The following is a 6,000-nucleotide window of genomic DNA, read 5'->3' as shown; positions in this document are numbered from 1 at the left end:
TTTTTTTTGCGCCGCTTGCAAAATAAAACGCACGTGTAAGTAATATATTTACCGTGTTTTATTATTTTGCACGAGTGCGGTAAGTTATAGCTGGGTGCTCACGATTCACGAGTCTAGCGGCGGCGTTGTGGCGCGGCAAGCGTGCACTGGTGCGGTTGAGAGGGAGGGGTGGAAACCGCGTTAAACTCGTCTCCGTAGTTGAGAGGGAGCGGCCAAAGAAATGTACAATCGTCTTTGTAGTGGAGCTGGGAGGGGCAAGGATAAGGGACGTAGACGGGGGTAACATGTTGGATGCGATCATACTAGCACTAAACCACCGGATCCCATCAGAACTTTGAAGTTAATCATACTTGGGCGAGAGTAGTACTAGGATGGGTGACCTCCTGGGAAGTCCTCGTGTTGCATTCCCTTTTTAATTTTTTTTGCGCCGCTTGCAAACAAAACGCACGTGTAAGTAATATATTTACCGTGTTTTATTATTTTGCACGAGTGCGGTAAGCTATAGCTGGGTGCTCACGATTCATGAGTCTAGCAGCGGCGTTGTGGCGCGGCAAGCGTGCACTGGTGCAGTTGAGAGGGAGGGGTGGAAACCGCGTTAAAATCGGCTCCGTAGTTGAGAGGGAGCGGCCAAAGCAATGTACAATCGTCTTTGTAGTGGAGCTGGGAGGGGCAAGGATAAGGGACGAAGACGGGGGGTAACATGTCAGATGCGATCATACCAGCACTAAAGCACTGGATCCCATCAGAACTCCGAAGTTAAGCGTGCTTGGGCGAGAGTAGTACTATGATGGGTGACCTCCTGGGAAGTCCTCGTGTTGCATTCCCTTTTTAATTTTTTTTGCGCTGCTTGCAAAACAAAACGCACGTGTAAGTAATATATTTACCATTTTTTATTATTTTGCATGAGTGCGGTAAGTTATAGCTGGGTGCTCACGATTCACGAGTCTAGCGGCAGCGTTGTGGCGCGGCAAGCGTGCACTGGTGCGGTTGAGAGGGAGGGGTGGAAACCTCGTTAAACTCGTCTCCGTAGTTGAGAGGGAGCGGCCAAAGCAATGTACAATCGTCTTTGTAGTGGAGCTAGGAGGGGAAAGGATAAGGGACGAAGACGGGGGTAACATGTCGGATGCGATCATACCAGCACTAAAGCACCGGATCCCATCAGAACTCCGAAGTTAAGCGTGCTTGGGCGAGAGTAGTACTAGGATGGTTGACCTCCTGGGAAGTCCTCGCGTTGCATTCCCTTTTTAATTTTTTTTGCGCCGCTTGCAAAATAAAACACACGTGTAAGTAATATATTTACCCTATTTTATTATTTTGCACGAGTGCGGTAAGTTATAGCTCGGTGCTCACGATTCACGAGTCTAGCGGCGGCGTTGTGGCGCGGCAAGCATGCACTGGTGCGGTTGAGAGGGAGGGGTGGAAACCGTGTTAAACTCATCTCCGTAGTTGAGAGTGAGCGGCCAAAGCAATGTACAATCGTCTTTGTAGTGGAGCTGGGAGGGGCAAGGATAAGGGACGAAGACGGGGGTAACATGTCGGATGCGATCATACCAGCACTAAAGCACTGGATCCCATCAGAACTCCGAAGTTAAGTGTGCTTGGGCGAGAGTAGTACTAGGATGGGTGTCCTCCTGGGAAGTCCTCGTGTTGCATTCCCTTTTTAATTTTTTTTGCGCCGCTTGCAAAACAAAACACACGTATAAGTAATATATTTACCGTGTTTTATTATTTTGCACGAGTGCGGTAAGTTATAGCTGGGTGCTCACGATTCACGAGTCTAGCGGCGGCGTTGTGGCGCGGCAAGCGTGCACTGGTGCGGTTGAGAGGGAGGGATGGAAACCGCGTTAAACTCGTCTCCGTAGTTGAGAGGGAGCGGCCAAAGCAATGTACAATCGTCTTTGTAGTGGAGCTTGGAGGGGCAAGGATAAGGGACGTAGACGGGGGTAACATGTTGGATGCGATCATACCAGCACTAAACCACCGGATCCCATCAGAACTCCAAAGTTAAGCATGCTTGGGCGAGAGTAGTACTAGGATGGGTGACCTCCGGGGAAGTCCTGGTGTTGCATTCCCTTTTTAATTTTTTTTGCGCCGCTTGCAAAACAAAACGCACATGTAAGTAATATATTTACCGTGTTTTATTATTTTGCACGAGTGCGGTAAGTTATAGCTGGGTGCTCATGATTCACGAGTCTAGCGGCGGTGTTGTGGCGCGGCAAGCGTGCACTTGTGCGGTTGAGAGGGAGGGGTGGAAACCGCATTAAACTCGTCTTCGTAGTTGAGAGGGAGCGGCCAAAGCAATGTACAATCGTCTTTGTAGTGGAGCTGGGAGGGGCAAGGATAAGGGACGAAGACGGGGGGTAACATGTCGGATGCGATCATACCAGCACTAAAGCACTGGATCCCATTAGAACTCCGAAGTTAAGCGTGCTTGGGCGAGAGTAGTACTAGGATGGGTGACCTCCTGGGAAGTCCTCGTGTTGCATTCCCTTTTTAATTTTTTTTGCGCCGCTTGCAAAACAAAACGCACGTGTAAGTAATATATTTACCATTTTTTATTATTTTGCACGAGTGCGGTAAGTTATAGCTGGGTGCTCACGATTCACGAGTCTAGCGGCGGCGTTGTGGCGCGGCAAGCGTGCACTGGTGCGGTTGAGAGGGAGGGGTGGAAACCTCGTTAAACTCGTCTCCGTAGTTGAGAGGGAGCGGCCAAAGCAATGTACAATCGTCTTTGTAGTGGAGCTAGGAGGGGAAAGGATAAGGGACGAAGACGGGGGTAACATGTCGGATGTGATCATACCAGCACTAAAGCACCGAATCCCATCAGAACTCCGAAGTTAAGCGTGCTTGGGCGAGAGTAGTACTAGGATGGTTGACCTCCTGGGAAGTCCTCGTGTTGCATTCCCTTTTTAATTTTTTTTGCGCCGCTTGCAAAATAAAACGCACGTGTAAGTAATATATTTACCGTGTTTTATTATTTTGCACGAGTGCGGTAAGTTATAGCTCGGTGCTCACGATTCACGAGTCTAGCGGCGGCGTTGTGGCGCGGCAAGCATGCACTGGTGCGGTTGAGAGGGAGGGGTGGAAACCGTGTTAAACTCATCTCCGTAGTTGAGAGGGAGCGGCCAAAGCAATGTATAATCGTCTTTGTAGTGGAGCTGGGAGGGGCAAGGGTAAGTGACGAAGACGGGGGGTAACATGTCGGATGCGATCATACCAGCACTAAAGCACTGGATCCCATCAGAACTCCGAAGTTAAGCGTGCTTGGGCGAGAGTAGTACTAGGATGGGTGTCCTCCTGGGAAGTCCTCGTGTTGCATTCCCCTTTTAATTTCTTTTGCGCCGCTTGCAAAACAAAACGCACGTGTAAGTAATATATTTACCGTGTTTTATTATTTTGCACGAGTGCGGTAAGTTATAGCTGGGTGCTCATGATTCACGAGTCTAGCGGCGGTGTTGTGGCGCGGAAAGCGTGCACTTGTGCGGTTGAGAGGGAGGGGTGGAAACTGCGTTAAACTCGGCTCCGTAGTTGAGAGGGAGCAGCCAAAGCAATGTACAATCGTCTTTGTAGTCGAGCTGGGAGGGGCAAGGGTAAGGGACGAAGACGGGGGGTAACATGTCGGATGCGATCATACCAGCACTAAAGCACTGGATCCCATCAGAACTTCGAAGTTAAGCGTGCTTGGGTGAGAGTAGTACTAGGATGGGTGACCTCCTGGGAAGTCCTTGTGTTGCATTCCCTTTTTAAATTTTTTTGCGCCTCTTGCAAAACAAAACGCACGTGTAAGTAATATATTTACCGTGTTTTATTATTTGCACGAGTGCGGTAAGTTATAGCTGGGTGCTCACGATTCACGAGTCTAGCGGCGACGTTTTGGCGCGGCAAGCGTGCAATGGTGCGGTTGAGAGGGAGGGGTGGAAACCGCGTTAAACTCGTCTCCGTAGTTGAGAGGGAGCGGCCAAAGCAATGTACAATCGTCTTTGTAGTGGAGCTGGGAGGGGAAAGGATAAGGGACGAAGACGGGGATAACATGTCGGATGCGATCATACTAGCACTAAAGCACCGGATCCCATAAGAACTCCGAAGTTAAGCGTGCTTGGGCGAGAGTAGTACTAGGATAGGTGACCTCCTGGGAAGTCCTCGTGTTGCATTCCCTTTTTAATTTTTTTTGCGCCGCTTGAAAACAAAACGCACGTGTAAGTAATATATTTACCGTGTTTTATTATTTTGCACGAGTGCGGTAAGTTATAGCTGGGTGCTCACGATTCACAAGTCTAGCGGCGGCGTTGTGGCGCGGCAAGCGTGCACTGGTGCGGTTGAGAGGGAGGGGTGGAAACCGCGTTAAACTCGTCTTCGTAGTTGAGAGGGAGCGGCCAAAGCAATGTACAATCGTCTTTGTAGTGGAGCTGGGAGGGGCAAGGATAAGGGACGAAGACGGGGGGTAACATGTCGGATGCGATCATACCAGCACTAAAGCACTGGATCCCATCAGAACTCCGAAGTTAAGCGTGCTTGGGCGAGAGTAGTACTAGGATGGGTGACCTCTTGGGAAGTCCTCGTGTTGCATTCACTTTTTAAATTTTTTTTGCGCCGCTTGCAAAACAAAACGCACGTGTAAGTAATATATTTACCGTGTTTTATTATTTTGCACGAGTGCGGTAAGTTATAGCTGGGTGCTCACGATTCACGAGTCTAGCGGCGGCGTTGTGGCGCGGCAAGCGTGCACTGGTGCGGTTGAGAGGGAGTGGTGGAAACCGCGTTAAACTCGTCTTCGTAGTTGAGAGGGAGCGGCCAAAGCAATGTACAATCTCTACTCCTAATGACTGAGTTGGTAGGATTGCGTCCACGGTTTATTTTCGTCCGGTTTATTTTCGTCTGGTTTATTTTTGTTTGGTTTAATTTGGTCTCTCCTTCCATCATCATATCCTCACGTTGATTTTTTTCACCCTCCCAATAAAAACTTTCTTAACATTTACAAACTTTCCCAATAAAAACTTTCTTAACATTTACAAACTTTCCTAACCAGACACCGTCACAAACGGGCAGGTACAGAAATCACATTACAAACATTAAAACCCTATTTTCATGAAAATCAATTCAAAATCCTAACTTTCCTAACGCATCGATTCTTACCTTTCCTATGTACCTCATTGGTGCCCCATCGATGCCCCCTCCCACCAAATGTAAGTTCTTTCATCCCCTCGCACGATCCCCTCGAACCACCGTCAAAGTAAGGAAACACCCAGCGCCTTTGTTCCAAATCATGCCATTTTAGTCAATGCCAAGCTGCTCATGGCCGGGGACGCCGTCGTCTTCATGCGCCGCGCCGACGGGGAGCTGCTCGCCGGGATCCGCCGCGCGCCCAGGTACCCCGCCGTCTCCCAGCAGGCGTCCGAGGGCGCCGAGCGCCGGCCACGCAACGCGCACGCGGGTCCCGCCCGAGGAGGTGGACGAGGCCGTGCGGCTCGCGGCAGAGGGCACGCTCTTCACCGTCACCTACTACCCGCGCCAGGGCGCCGGGGAGTTCGTCGTGCCCAAGCAGGAGGTGGAGGACGCGCTGATCGGCGCCTGGGCACCCGGCGTGCAGGTGCGCATGAAGTTCCTCGACGCCGAGGAGCGCCGCTCCGAGTGGAACAACGGCGCCGTCAAGGCCGTCGAGTCGTCGACCCCTCCATCTGGCGCATGCTCGAGGTACATCTTGTGTCCATACATCCATCTCTCCAGTCAATCCATCCGATCATTGCGATAATTGTCTGGTTGATCGATGGAGTCCACCTCTGTTTGGTTCAGGCATGCTTGCTTCAATTTGTTTGCTCTGCCATTCAGTATGGAGTAGCCCTAGATGTTCACCATTCTAGCGACTCGCCCGTCAAACCGCAGAGATCCCTCGCATGGAGTAGCCCTAGATGTTCTAGGCCACCACCGCCAATCCGGCGAGCCTACGCTGCGACCGTTCATGGCGCCTGGGGGCAATGAACTGGCATTGCGGTCATGGAGGGG

General features: G+C 50.8%; 11 non-coding genes across 11 annotated transcripts; all 11 read left to right on the top strand.

Annotated features, from left to right (window-relative positions):
- The first annotated feature begins 289 nt into the window (after positions 1 to 289).
- On the top strand, positions 290 to 408 carry LOC119346432. Its single transcript, XR_005167708.1, has one exon. It is a non-coding gene; the product is annotated as a 5S ribosomal RNA (ribosomal RNA).
- Positions 409 to 705: 297 nt separating this feature from the next.
- Positions 706 to 824, top strand: LOC119346234. The gene has a single exon (XR_005167502.1). It is a non-coding gene; the product is annotated as a 5S ribosomal RNA (ribosomal RNA).
- A 297-nt stretch (positions 825 to 1,121) lies between these two features.
- LOC119346222 lies at positions 1,122 to 1,240 on the top strand. Its single transcript, XR_005167490.1, has one exon. It is a non-coding gene; the product is annotated as a 5S ribosomal RNA (ribosomal RNA).
- A 297-nt stretch (positions 1,241 to 1,537) lies between these two features.
- Positions 1,538 to 1,656, top strand: LOC119346243. The gene has a single exon (XR_005167511.1). It is a non-coding gene; the product is annotated as a 5S ribosomal RNA (ribosomal RNA).
- A 297-nt stretch (positions 1,657 to 1,953) lies between these two features.
- On the top strand, positions 1,954 to 2,072 carry LOC119346407. Its single transcript, XR_005167680.1, has one exon. It is a non-coding gene; the product is annotated as a 5S ribosomal RNA (ribosomal RNA).
- Positions 2,073 to 2,370: 298 nt separating this feature from the next.
- On the top strand, positions 2,371 to 2,489 carry LOC119346158. The gene has a single exon (XR_005167413.1). It is a non-coding gene; the product is annotated as a 5S ribosomal RNA (ribosomal RNA).
- A 297-nt stretch (positions 2,490 to 2,786) lies between these two features.
- Positions 2,787 to 2,905, top strand: LOC119346314. The gene has a single exon (XR_005167576.1). It is a non-coding gene; the product is annotated as a 5S ribosomal RNA (ribosomal RNA).
- Positions 2,906 to 3,203: 298 nt separating this feature from the next.
- On the top strand, positions 3,204 to 3,322 carry LOC119346203. The gene has a single exon (XR_005167467.1). It is a non-coding gene; the product is annotated as a 5S ribosomal RNA (ribosomal RNA).
- Positions 3,323 to 3,620: 298 nt separating this feature from the next.
- On the top strand, positions 3,621 to 3,739 carry LOC119346323. The gene has a single exon (XR_005167587.1). It is a non-coding gene; the product is annotated as a 5S ribosomal RNA (ribosomal RNA).
- A 296-nt stretch (positions 3,740 to 4,035) lies between these two features.
- LOC119346294 lies at positions 4,036 to 4,154 on the top strand. Its single transcript, XR_005167559.1, has one exon. It is a non-coding gene; the product is annotated as a 5S ribosomal RNA (ribosomal RNA).
- Positions 4,155 to 4,451: 297 nt separating this feature from the next.
- On the top strand, positions 4,452 to 4,570 carry LOC119346185. The gene has a single exon (XR_005167445.1). It is a non-coding gene; the product is annotated as a 5S ribosomal RNA (ribosomal RNA).
- Positions 4,571 to 6,000: the final 1,430 nt, after the last annotated feature.

This window comes from Triticum dicoccoides, unplaced genomic scaffold (assembly GCF_002162155.2).
Source record: "Triticum dicoccoides isolate Atlit2015 ecotype Zavitan unplaced genomic scaffold, WEW_v2.0 scaffold4092, whole genome shotgun sequence".
NCBI lineage: Eukaryota > Viridiplantae > Streptophyta > Magnoliopsida > Poales > Poaceae > Triticum > Triticum dicoccoides.
Note: the sequence above shows the minus strand (reverse complement) of the source record. Positions and strands in the feature narration are given on the sequence as shown.